Source organism: Centropristis striata, chromosome 9 (genome assembly GCF_030273125.1).
Source record: "Centropristis striata isolate RG_2023a ecotype Rhode Island chromosome 9, C.striata_1.0, whole genome shotgun sequence".
NCBI classification, from domain to species: Eukaryota; Metazoa; Chordata; class Actinopteri; order Perciformes; family Serranidae; genus Centropristis; species Centropristis striata.
In genome coordinates, this window is record NC_081525.1 from 12,038,568 (window position 1) to 12,052,800 (window position 14,233).

General features: G+C 39.3%; 1 protein-coding gene across 1 annotated transcript in view; it reads left to right on the forward strand.

Annotated features, from left to right (window-relative positions):
• Positions 1-930: 930 nt before the first annotated feature.
• The window catches only part of nlgn1 (neuroligin 1), a 453,450-nt gene continuing 440,147 nt past the window's right edge, over positions 931-14,233 (forward strand). Inside the window, exon 1 of the mRNA XM_059340847.1 lies at positions 931-1,487. The gene's annotated coding sequence lies outside the window, so the exon portion shown is untranslated. The remainder of the gene's footprint in view (positions 1,488-14,233) is intronic.

Below are 14,233 nucleotides of genomic sequence, written 5' to 3' on the forward strand. Positions count from 1 at the left end.
ATTTCATGTTTATGTGTGTAATGTTACATTTTGACAAGTATTTATATTAATCAGTAGTGGAATAAGTATTACGATACTTGCTTATGCTGCAATGCAAAAGACCCTGTTACAATTAAGTTAATTAAGTAAGATTTTTAACAGATTTTTTTAACAGACATAATAGCCGAAGATTTCAGAGGGTTAATGTTTATGTAAAGCACTTTGAATTACCTTGTGTTGAATTGTATTCAGATCCTTTACTTAAGTAAAAGTACTAATACCAAACTGGGAAATTACTTTACTTCAAGTAAAAGTCCTGCACCCAAAACTTACTTAAGTAAAAGTACAAAAGTATCAGCATCAAAATGTACTTAAAGTATCAAAAGTAAAAGTACTGATAACGCAGAATGGCCCCATTCAGATTCTTTTATATATTCTAAATATATTATTATTGATGCATTTAGCGTTTACATTTTCTCAAGGTAGGGCTCATTTTAACTACTTAATATACTGCTATGTGCTTAAAAAAAATACAAAAGTCTAATCACTTTAAATTTATCATGTTTTATATTAAATCTCGACCTACAAAGTAACAAATGCTGACAGCTAAATGTAGTGGAGTAAAAAGTCCAATATTTGCCTGTAAATGTAGTGGAGTAGAAGTATAAAGTTACATAAAATAGAAATACTCAAGTAAAGTACAAATACCTCAAAACTCTACTTAAGTACAGTACTTGAGTAAATGTACTTAGTTACATTCCACCACTGCCTGTCATGTATCGTCCATATTTTGTCCCCTGAAAGGTGAAAAAGTCCCACTTCCCCATGTATCTTTAAGAGCAGACAGTGCATGGTGGGGGCGGGGTGAGGATGAACTTATGTGGCTGTGAAGTTCCCTCAAAGGCCGCTAGGTGCGTCTCTGCTCCATGAAAGCTGCCGAGAGAGACTGAGGACTGGAGGAGAGGAGAGGAGGAAGAGGAGGAGGAGGGGGAGAGAGGAGAGGAGGAGAGAGCAGAGAGAGAGGACGGTGTTTTATCAGCCAAGTGCAGCCTGAATCGTGAGGAGCGGACGATGGGGAGAAAATTCCCACTCTTGTTTCTTTTTCTCCAACATCACCGTCATTAACATGTAGACCGGCGCGTGCCAGAGGATCCGGAGCGCAGTGGTCTTTGCAGTCTAGGAGAATATAATTCTAATTATAGTTGTGAATGAAAAACATTTTGGATTAACAGCGGACTTGTTTTTTGGACTAAAGGGGTTTCCTAATTGTTTCCGTGCGTGTGTAAATGTTGGACCGCATTTAACCTGAGTTTCTACCCTCTGGAGTGAAAAGTGCGCCAGCCTTATTTCCCAGGCTTATTTCCCCAACGCTTGAGCGTCGGTATTTTTTGGGAGGCTATATGGCTTTTGGAAGGAATGCACCTTATCCTAACGGGACGTAACGCACAGAGGAATATTGTCTGAGGTGGAGAGAAAAAAAAAGCAGCGGATGGGATCCTGCCTTAACGGTAAATACACATTCACACTTTGATTCTGAAGCTCCAGCAGGCAATAAGAAATTCACTTTCCCGGGGAAATGAAACAACTGCGATGCAATGGGGCTAATTTTTCTTAGTTCAAGATTGACTCGGCAGAATTTTTCCGAAGATGTGGTGCTGGTGGATGACAAGTTCAAGTGGATGTTGAGATAATACATGCCTTTTTTTTCTTCTGCAAATGACGTTATTTGTGCAGAGTGGAAGGGATTTAGTGATGAGAGGTTAGTGTGCATTGGAAACGTCCCTGTGCACAGCAGAAAGCAGAAAGCAGCAGCAGCTCCTGTGCTTCTGTCTGCCACTTTGGGCTGTCTCACTCTGTTCCAAGCGCATGAACGCACAGAGCTGCGCATTCTCACCTAGCGAGATGCGCAAAAACAGCCGGGTTCGAAAAAAAATCTAACGCTTTGGCTGAAATGGCTGCGTGATGGTGATGGTGATGGTGATGGTGAATTGTGTCCTCAGAAATCTTCCACTGCTGTGTGAACTCTCCGTCCACCCGTGCGCGTGGAAATCTTAAGCTGTCACTGCTCTGCATGATCTCCTGTTAATGAGAGAAAAGTCGTTTTTATTCACCCTTAATCGAGACGAACAATCTGAATGAGTTGCTTTTGCATATTGATGCCGGAATTAGATTTATGAAAATACTCGCGCTGATTCCCTCCGGTTAATCAAATTAACGCAAACCTCCTCTCAGGCTGATTGCTGGGGGGGTTAGGATGGAGAGGGGGGGGGGGGATTGAGGGGAGAAAAAAAAAAAAAAACCGGTGTGCGCGCGCGTATGGTGAATGGAGTCTCTCTATCCTCTCCGGTTCAGGAGGAGGAAAGTTGCGCCCGTCGGCCGCTGCGGGGGCACCATCACCATATAAAACTGGATGAATGCGGTATTTGTGTGTGTGTGCGCGCGCTCCAATGACTTGTCACACTAGACATGAAGTAGAAAGCGCCTGTGGATGCTATAATGACGTTACCCCATCTCCTCTCCCACAGCCTGGTCCAGGTTTGGGTAGAAGTAGCTCACTTGCAGAGATCTTAATCGTGGGCATTTAAAAAAAATCACCTTGCAGATGATCCTAATGAAGCCTCAGTGATCATATATGTATTAATATTTATTTGATAGAGACCACTGTCCAGAAGCTCAAAAATAATAATGTGATCTCATGTAGTCTCTCATGTAATGGTGCTGGAGATTCTGGGTCTCCTGCACTACATGTGATCTTCCTCTGACCTTTAATGAAGTTCCTAGATTTTGCCACCCCCCCTCCTCTTTTTCTCACTGCGTTATTGTGTTCTCATCACATGGCAGAGGCCGCCTCCTGGTGTCTCCATAGGGGTGTGGGGGCAGACAGGCTCCTGTGGTTCACACCACTCTGGAGTCCCAGGGGCTCTGATCTACATTGCTCAGCCCTGAAGGAAAACATCTCCTCACCGATCGTCGTTGCCTTTTTTCTCCTCACCTACCGCTTCTCCGATTTACCCACATCCTCCTCCTCCTCTCCTCCCCCTCCCCTCTGTTTCAGGACGTAGCAGGGAGCCACTTCGTTTATTATAGATTCCTTGTTGACTCACGCTGTGGCCCTGTTGTTTCTGGAGGAAAGTGGTCGTCTCGCTCTTTGGTTACCCGTTTTGTTTCGCAGGGCTCTGTATGTAAAGCTGACATGATAGTTTGAACTGTTTGTGTGCAGTGGAAGAAAAAGCCAGTGGGATATTGGCTGAGCTCCATCAGTTAGTATAGCATGGCATTAGTAAATCATCCTTTCCCAGTTCAACAAATGTCTTGTACATTCTGTGCTCTAAACACCAAAAAAGAGCCCATCAGGCAGTTGTCAGGAATAACACTCAGAAGGCAGATTAAATTTAACAAGCCACAGTCACACTGACTGCTTTATTTATGACGGTATGTCCTACAAGTGTGTCCCAATTCAGATAGTGTCCAAGGACGAGGCCTACCAAGGTGTAACCTTCAGAGGGCTGAGGGACACTGGGCTCACCCTGATTCTCCTCCCCACGTGTCATTGTCTGTAAAAGATTCATTATGAGTTTACACCTCAAGCTCAGAGCTTCCAGCTGCTTATCTATACCTGCTAATGCCAGTTTATCATGAAGAGGCTGCCCCTGACTGGCTGACATTGTGCTAAAGTGGGGATGTTCCACCACTTTTCTGTTTTAGTTGTTATAAGAGGGACTATCTGCAAATGGAGAATCTATGCATGTGTGTAATTTCATTTCTATAGAACAATGTGTGTTAATATCCACATAATCAATGCAAGAGAACTGCATGCAACAGATTTTTCGGGGTCCTAAAGGCTTTACACACTGGAGCCTGACCCTTATGGGATTTTTGAGACTGATACTGATTACAGAGGGGGGAAATTCATCAATTACCGATATGGTGGCCGATATAGTATTTTTTTTTTATGAAAATAGACCTTTTTTATGTGGCTTGTTCACCAATTTTTCACCACTCTGTAAATGTACCCAGAGAGCTACTTTCTCAGACATAAAAGTTTATTAAATAGTATTTAACATTGTGCTAACAGTGTGTTACACTGTCAGCTAATTCCATAAATGATAACTGAGAAAATAAAGAATAAATAAAGTCTCAGTCAAATGTGGACTAATTTTTTTTAGAAAGAATAAAAAAATGAACACCATTTCTAAATCCTGTCAAGCAACATCCTCTGCATTATATATTATGTAAAAAAAGTTTTCATAACAGCACATATGGGACAGCATATACACCGATAATGCCTTTAATAATATCTGTCAACCCGAATATCTGTCCGGCTCTATACACACTGTTTTAACCCTAAATTTTTTTTTTTTTTTCTGTGGAATGAGCCTCTTGGACTGAACAGGCCTTGATGACACATTATGATGTATTTGATCTTGATATGTGGATTTGGACAGAGCAGCTACTTAAATCAGTTGCTGAGAGCAATACAGCAGAGCATCTGTGCTGTATTAACTGTGTCAACAAAGCCAAGTAAAACATCTTGAAAAATATCTCTAAAAAATTGCAGTAGGTCACTTTTTGGCATAAACAAGTAAAAACAAATGTGGTTGCCAAAATGTCTCTTAATCATAGAACTGACAGATTCTTTTTGAGAATGTTCACATGCATCATTTTTGAAGACACTGACAACTACCTACTTTGTTGTTCTTTGTTGTTAGAAAGGACATATTATGTGTGTGTGTGTGTGTGTGTGTGTGGTGCTGCAGCTTGCTCTACAGATGAAGGCTGACTATACATTAGAACGCTGCTGGTTTGCATAGTTTTTTTTAGTGTAAAGTGGCGACTGTGTGCTATTGAATAAATGTTGTGGAAACAATGCTGAATATACCATATTCTGTTAAGATCTAATTACACTGGAATCATGGCAACGAGGAAACAATTACAATATTTTAAATATGCATCTTTCTCTACTGAGACAGCAGAAAATAAATTAGGTATTGACAGGGATACGGAGAGGGCACAAGTGGTTTCACCCAGCTAATCTATACTTTATTTGAGACAAAAGTGGTTCAGTGTTCCACTTTGTTTCCTCTCACATGTTTCTGAAAATGTGTTTCACTTCTAACTTCGGCCCTGGATGAGAATCAATAGCATAGTTATAGATAATATAATATAAGTATAGAGAACAGATGAATATGATATTTCTTGTATTATTCTAATTTAAATTGATAAAACTATAATCTGAGTATCTAAAATCTAACCTGTGAAGGCTTATACTGCAGCGTGGTTACAAAATGAGCCTTTTCCATTTTACAGTAACTGAAACAAACCTGTACAGGAAGCAGTTGAACTTTTTAGATGTCTAAAGATGTATCAGATAACATACAGTAATGTCTGACTCAACAAATGGAGAAAATAGAGTTTGATTATCACAGTAATGATGCAGTTCCAAATTGAAAAAGGACATATCTGATTAGCATCAATCTGGATAGGATTTGGAGGTGATATAATTCATAAAAGTGAAATATTAATATTATCAGGTCCTGGTGCTGTGTTCAGTTCTCAGGTTACCTGATCTCCGTGTTGGTGATTGGGTTCAGTTTCTTTAGGCTGCTGAGTATATTATGATGATAAAACAAACCTCTAACAGTAAATGGATCAATAGGATTATTAAATGTATGTGATGGATATGTGGATATATATATATATATATATGAGGCCGGCCACCTCATTTCCTTTACTCTGCGTCTAGCTGTCGCTCTGTATGACAGGTGTGCTTAATAGAGTTTATGATAATGCAGCATTTATACATGGGTATCTTTATTCATGAGGTAGGCAGATATATACCTGAAGAGGTGCGTGTGTGTGTGTGTGTGTGTGTGTGTGTGTGTGTGTGTGTCTGTGTGTGTCTGTGTGTGTGTGTGTGTGTGTGTGATTCAACCACAAGAAAGTAAAACGGTGAAACAGAATGCATTGATTCATAACTTCCTTGCAACCTACATTCAATTGAACATCATACAAAGACAACATGTCTCATGCTATATGTGTGTGTATATATATATATATATATATATATATATATGTACATATATATGTGTGTGTGTATATATGAGAGAGAGATAAATACACAATAATGTATACATATTTGATGCTTCCTGTTTCATTGGACAGTGTCCAAAAGAGTTAAAAAGGACAATAAACACATTATACATTACAGACAATATCAGAAACAAAACAACAGCATCAGCAGCATTACAGTTGCAGTAAGTAGACAGAGTAAAAATTATACAAAATACATAAATACATTTGATGTTGATGTTTGATGGTAGGCAGATATATACCTGAAGAGGTGTGTGTCTGTGTGTCTGTGTGTCTCTGTGTGTGTGTCTCTCTGTGTGTCTGTGTGTGTGTGATTCAACCACAAGAAAGTAAAACGATGAAACAGAATGCATTGATTCATAACTTCCTTGCAACCTACATTCAATTGAACATCATACAAAGACAACATGTCTCATGCTATATGTGTGTATGTATATATGTGTACATATACATAGTACATGGACTTTCTGTTTTCATTGGACAGTGTACAAGAGAGTTAAAAAGGACAATAAACACATTATACATTACAGACAATATCAGAAACAAGACAACAACAGCATCAGCAAAATTACAGTTGCAGTAAGTAGACAGAGTAAAAAGTATACAAAATACATAAGTACATTTAATGTTCTATATACAAGGATCAATGATCGCATGATTGATTATACTTCAGCCATGTTTTCAGAGACATTTTAAAACTGTTAAGACTTCCACAGTCTCTTATATGGAGGTTGTGGTGCAACATTAGAGACTTCTACTAGCAAACAAACTTGTACCTGGCTTGAAGCTTTCAGACAAATCCTTATTGACAATTGTCAACAGCCAGAACAGAACAGTCTGCAGGGCAGACAGGCCGTTTCATTTCCTGTTTTAAATGTACAGTGTGATAACTCGGGTAACTGCGAGCACATAAATGGTCAACTTTGGCGTTAGATTGCAGACAATTCACTAGTACAGTTGGAGTTTGTATTAAACATTTTTATAGTGTATTTTACAGTGTATGCCCGGTTTAAGGAGACATCTGTTGTTAGAAAATGTCCTGATTTTTCAGTTGTTATTGGTCATCAGGTTATTTCTTTTATTGGCTCGTGTTTTTCATTCTGACAAAGTTTATTTAACAAAAAACAACCAGGGGGCCAGTGATCATGTCATGTTTGTAGTCATGTCTGGATGAAGTGTTTCAGTATCTTTAAATTTGTGGAACTGCATATTGTAATTAGTCATGTGATCATGTCAGTAGTTGCATTTCTTTTGCAGAAACTTGTGGCGAGACACTTCAGGCAAACACATTTTTTTATACATCGGAACATTTTCAGGTCTTTATTCTTCTCCCTCAACATGTTTTCTTTCAGAATAGTGGAAAGAAAACATCCAAAACAGACATTTAGGTGTATATTTTACCATATTTGATCTATTTGTGCCTGTAGGCATCTCGTGTTGTCATCACAAGCATATTCAGAAAGCTCCCACTCTCCTGCACAATATTATGTGTTTTACATGTTCTTTATTGTTGCTGCTATGAATTACATTTAATATTTTGTCTTCAAATAGCCATTCCCATTAAAAATGTATGAAATCTTTACAGACTGTTATCTCAAAATTAGATTTTTCTCATGCTCTGAGCCATAAATCTCAACTTCAGCTACACTTACATACACCACACTTTCCAGTTGTATTCCTATCGATATTCTGAAGTTTTTTTGGAGGGGTTAGTCTATATATCATTAATTTACCTGACATATATACAACATTTTGTTCCTAAAAACATGACGAAAATTGATTTTATATGGCTTTTGAGAGTATTTTCTGATTTATGAAATGATAAAAGGAGATTTCCCAACTTTCTTCTGTAAAAGAAAAACTTTAAATCTAACATATCTAGAAAATAATATAATAAATTTGAAATTTGCTTTATCCAATGTTTAGATGTATGTCCGATAAATAAGTGAGAGTACAATTTCAGAAAACTAACAAACTGGGGAAGTTTCATGGTGATATCTATAGGTTAAAAAAATATCCCATTCACCCAGTGACAATAGGTGTGCTTCCCCACAACAGATCAGACAGATATTCTGTGTTGAGCTCATCCATCCATACAAAACACACCCTCATCTTGTGGTTATTACACCTAAAAAGCCTCTACTTGCATTTGAATGCCCTGCAATACGGGGAGCCCATAAACAATGGTAACAAAAGCATAAACAGTCCCTCAAGAAACAAACCACAGCTATTCTCCTGCTTTGATAGTCATGCTAAAATGATGCTTCCACATTTTTGGCAGCACATGTGCTGTAATTGGTGCACATCACCGCTCCGCTCGCGCCGTTCCTTTTAATCATCAGAATGTTTTAATTGCATAGAATGAAAATAAAAGAAACAACTTGCAATGCTTGCAATTTCAGAAATGCAAATTGGGTTTTTGGAAAGAAAATAAAAAAGGCCTTGTTAAATGTGTGGGGGAAAAAATGCAAGTCATTGGAGGTGATCGTGTACACAGACGTCAGAGCGAGATGTAACAGAGTCACGATTTCACCAACAGGCACATCCGAATAAAGAATTCACAGATGGAGGGAAGGGAGGTTGCTCTTCCTGCTCAAATAAAATAGACCACAGGGTGCACTGATACCTGCATGTTATCAGTGATGACAGAGGCGATAAGAAACACAGCAAGCAGAAGAAAAGATAGAATACTATTTTGTACTATTCCAGCGTGGGAATCTTGTTTATCACAGGTGGCTGCTGGAAACAACCCCATGTACTGAGAATCCAAGTCAGCCGTACAATTCTATCAGCAGTCCAGGCCGGGTTTTTCTCTTTAATGGTGGGAGGACTTTGCTTATTACACAGAATGACAGAGTGTCTGTGTGGGCCCACACTTGTTGAGGCTCCTGGCAACGGCAGACTTGTCATCTGCTCCGTGTATAGCCACTTCTGTGCCTGCTGATGCAGATTGGTAACCACCAGATACAGTAAGAGTAACCATTGGTGAGTCTTATGTGCATGCTGTGATCCTCATGGCCAGGAACAGGAGGTAGGGAGGAATATGTGGAACAGAATGTCCTGAGAGCGTTTTAGTTTGGCTTGCGATGGACATTTCCTCCTCTTATACTGCCATGCTGTAATTTTGTAGATCCCCTGGCACTGAGAACATCAGAGACATGGCTGGTAGCTGTAGATTATCTCATCAGTTTCAGGTTCAGTGCAGAGGTTTAATGTCAGAATGTATAAATGCTCCTAAGAATCAGAGCAGTGATGGTTTAGGGAAGAAATGTACGGATTCATCACCCCTGCCCTAAGAATTTTATCAGTACTGGTTACAGTGAAGATGGTGTGTTATAGTGTCGTGTTGAAAACCAACCTGATTACTAGTGATGTGCCAATGAAGCCTCATGAAGCATTTTCTTTATTTTCTGAGACCACTAGATGGTGCTCTTGGTTTAAAGAAAAAGGCTCAAGCTATAGTAATTAATGTGCTTTTAGCCCTTTGTTGAACATAGAGCGCCATCTAGTGGGCTCAGAAAATAAAGAAAATGCTTTATGAGGCTTCATTGGGACATCACTAGATCAAACTAGGTACTCTTTTTGTATATACTTTATTGCAGATGTATATACAGATTTATGTAGATGTGTATATATTGGATAGTCTTGTCTATGTACGTACATCTTTTTTTTTTCTCAGCCTTATTATTTTCTTTATTCATCTACTTATGTATTTTACTGTTTGTTTTAATTTTACAATGGTAAGTTTCTTACTATAAAATCCATAAATTTGCCGGAATGCTACAAGTATGAAGAACATGATATGTAAACAAATGCAAACTTCTGTTAACTCCTGCAAAGCACGTACTCTTAAAAGGTTTTTACAAATGATTTTGTAGCATTTTCTAGATTGTTCTAGTTCCAGAACTTAAAAAAAGTGCACTGATAACAGATCCACTCTCGGCATTGAGAATCTACTCGAAACTCTGTTCAGAAAACAGGCACTTTAAAAGGTGCTAGCTTGTCCTCCTGTTTTTTTCTAAATCGTCATGACGACGTAGCTGTATCGGCATACTTTGGATCCATTTATTGTAAATAGTGGTTCTTTGAGGCATTGGTTGATGACAGAAAGTAATGCAGACGTTGTTTACACTGCCACATTTTGCACGAGTAGCGTGAATAAACACGACGATATCTTGCTGTCTAACTTGCAGGGCGCCAAAATGAAAATTAAGCAGTTTTGTGTAATGATGTGCCAATGAAGCCTCATGAAGCATTTTCTTAATTTTCTGAGTCCACTAGATGGCGCTCTATGTTCAACAAAGGACTGAAAGCACGTTTTATTACATTTGCTTGAGCCTTTTTCTTTAAACTAAGAGCACCATCTGGTTCGCTCAGAAAATAAAATAAATGCTTCATGAGGCTTCATTGGCACATCACTAGTTTTGTGATGTGCATGCACATACAAGGCCAACATGTGGCCTGCAACAGACTTTGTTTTTAGCTTAGCCACTTTCTGGAAATGCCTTTGCTATGTGACTGAAGCAGTTGTTGATCACTTGTGATCCTCACTGACTGGAGTGAGAAGTCAGCAGTCTATGACAATATGAAAATTGACAATTGTGACTCACCACAACCACTAGTGGTCCTTGAGTTGACAGTCATAACTGTGCACACAAAGTATGAGGGTTAATTTGTCCAGTAGTATGAGAGGTTAGCTGTGGACAGACGGATGGATACACACATGCACTCACATGACCAAAAACATCTCTTGGCTTATGTCTTATAAAGATAATTCATTGCCAGTTCAGTACATTTATCAAGAGGTTGACTTTTGGGGACGTCTGACTTTGCGTCTGTCTCAGCTGTTGGAATTGTGTCATTTGTTTACTTAAACACTTATAATAATTGCTGTGTGTGAGATGGAGAGTATGACGTTATCAGTAACAATAGAGCTGTTGAGGTAGGGTGAGGAGCTCAGACATCTGGAGGGAGCTCGGAGTAGAGCTGCTGCTCCTTCGTATCGAAAGGGGCCAGTTGAGATGGTTTGGGCATCTGGTAAGGATCCTCTCGGGTGCCTTCCTTTAGAGGTGTTCCGGGCACGTCCAACTGGTAGGAGGCCCCGGGCAAGACCCAGAACACGGTGGAGGGATTATATCTCTCGCCTGGCCTGGGAACGCCTTGGGGTCCCCCAGGAGGAGCTGGACGTTGTGGCTGGGGAGAGAGGCGCCTGGAATGCCCTGCTTGGCCTGCTGCCCCCGCGACCCGGCCCCGGATAAGCGGACGAGAATGGACGGATGGATGGATGGCTCGTGTTTTTCATTCTGAAAAAGTTTATTTAACAAAAAACAACCAGGGGGCAGTGATTGTGTCATGTTTGTAGTCATGTCTGGAAGAAGTGTTTCAGTATCTTTAAATTTGTGGAACTGCATATTGTAATTACTCATGTGATCATCTCAGTAGTTGCATTTCTTTTGCAGCAACTTGTGGCGAGACACTTCAGACAAACACATTTTTTTATGCACTGGAACATTTTGAGGTCTTTATTCTTCTCCCTCAACATGTCTTCTTTCAGAATAGTGGAAAGAAAACATCCAAAACAAACATTTAGGTGTATATTTTACTGTGCCTCCCGTTAGAGGTGTTCCTGGCACGTCCAACTGGTCGGAGGCCCTGGGGAAGACCCAGATCATGGTGGAGGAATTTTATCTCTTTCCTGGCCTGGGAATGCCTCGGGGTTCCCCAGGAGGAGCTGGACGTTGTGGCTGGGGAGAGGGACGTCTTGAATGCCCTGCTTAGCCTGCTGCCCCTGCGACCCGGCCCCGGATATGCGGACGAGAATGGATAGATGGATGTATAGAGCTGTTGAGCAGCAATAAAGAGTGTGTTTAGGCTATTTGTCTTTGAACAGCTGTTTCAACTTCTCACGACGCAAGCAAAGTTCCTGTGTCTTTCTGCCACCTGCTGATTAAAGTTAATGACACGGCACCAAGGTGAGCAGAAACTTCAACTCAGGCAGGTGGACTGACTTTTTAAGGTGGCCCAGCTTTTCTCATTTTAGTGATAATTCTTGTCACTCTGGTTTGGTATTCTAAGTCTGGAATATAATTTATTTTATTGATTTGTTTCCCAGTGGTATATTATTAAGCTATATGGTGACTTTGCTGAAAAATTACTGTTGCTCCTCCATAAGCAACATTTATTTATATTTAAAAGATAAATTATATTCCTGCTCTGAATTTATTGAAAACAATAGAGTTTCAAAAAAGAACCCAATTGTTAAGAAGTATTGATAAGAGTTGTGTTATTTATAAAATCATAAGGTGGATTGACTTTTTAAGGTGGACCAGCTTTTGTCATTTTAGTGATAAGCCGCTCATCTGAGGTTTTCTCTCCCTCCTCTCTGTCAGATTTGTAATGTCTGGAGTATTATTGGTTATATTATTAAGTTTAAAAGGTGACTTTCCTGGAAAATTGCTGTTGCTGCTCCATAAATAACGTTTAGTTATATTTAAAAGATAAATTCTAACCCTGCTCTGAATTTATTGAGAACAATAGAGTATTAATAAAGAACCGAATTGTGAAGGAACATTGACAAGTCATACTATTTATAAAGTCCCTGAACATTTGGATGGATGGATGGATGGATGGATGGATGGATGGATGGATGGATGGATGGATGGATGGATGGATAGATAGATAGATAGATAGATAGATAGATAGATAGATAGATAGATAGATAGATAGATAGATAGATAGATAGATAGATAGATAGATAGATATCCTGCAGGTTATTCTCTTGAATCCAACCAAAGATATTTTTTTTAATTGGTATTTAGCTTTAAATTGATAATTATCTGTTACCATATATGATAATGTGGTTTGGATCAGGTTCCATACTTCATCATTGTCACCATGTGTTTTATTTATCCATGACCTTAATGTTAAGTAGTTTTAGTTGCCTCAATCTAACTATACATTCACCATACTCTATTTGCTCTTTGCAGATATAATTGAATCACATCTATTTAATGGAACATAATTATTTTCATGTCTGATATGGAGTGAGTTGTGTGGCTCCTGATCTAACTGTCACACTGACAGCTCCTCTCTGTATGAATAGGGGGTATTACATGTCGGACTGGATGGTTTTGGACATGACAATAGAAGACCATTTCAAGGTGTAATCAACCAGTTTCTAAACAAAAGCAACCTGTGGCGCAGGGGAACACACTGTTATGACAAGTAACCTCTCGGACTGTAATTTAGATTATTGTCACCAAATTCATCTGCCCCGGCTCTTGTTATTGGGTTATGAGAGCATTTGGCTGTCATGCTGAGATGACTGAGTACAGAATGTAGTGCCGTGGTGAAAGCTATGAATCACTGGCTGTGGTTACATGACTGAGGTTTTTTCCCTTCCAAATGTAATCACTGTGATTGACAATTCCCATTGAAAGATTTACATGAGTGCTAAATAACAAAATCAGATACTTTGTTGCAGTTTACATGCTCCAAAGGATGAAAGAAGGACGAGAACCTTTGGGAGCAGAGGCCACTTTTGGAATTGATTGAGAATTATTCTTATTATATGGCAAATAAAAATACCAGCCACCACTTTGTGCATTTTTATTTTAGTGATTGAACTTATATATGAGCTGCTATAAACACCATACAAATCAGATACTTTGTGGCAGTTTACATGCTCCAAAGGATGAAAGAAGGACGAGAAACTTTGGGAGCAGAGGGCACTTTTGGAATTGATTGAGAATAATTCTTATTATATGGCAAGTAAAAAAACCAGCCACCACTTTGTGCGTTTTTATTTCAGTGATTGCACTTGTATATGACAGAACCTTGCTGCTAAAGAACACCATACAAATCAGATACTTTGTTGCAGTTTACATGCTCCAAAGGATGAAAGAAGAACGAGAACCTTTGGGAGCAGAGGCCACTTTTGGAATTGATTGAGAATTATTCGTATTATATGGCAAGTAAAAATACCAGCCACCACTTTGTGCATTTTTATTGTATACGAGACAACCTCGCTGCTATCAACACCATACAAGGAGATGATGCCCCCCCCCCACCCACCCTACAGTGTCTTGTGTCTTGTGTCCGTCCCTGAGGGTGTCGCTTTTAAAGGCTTCAAATCTTTTCACACATTTGTATCAGCTGAAAGCTC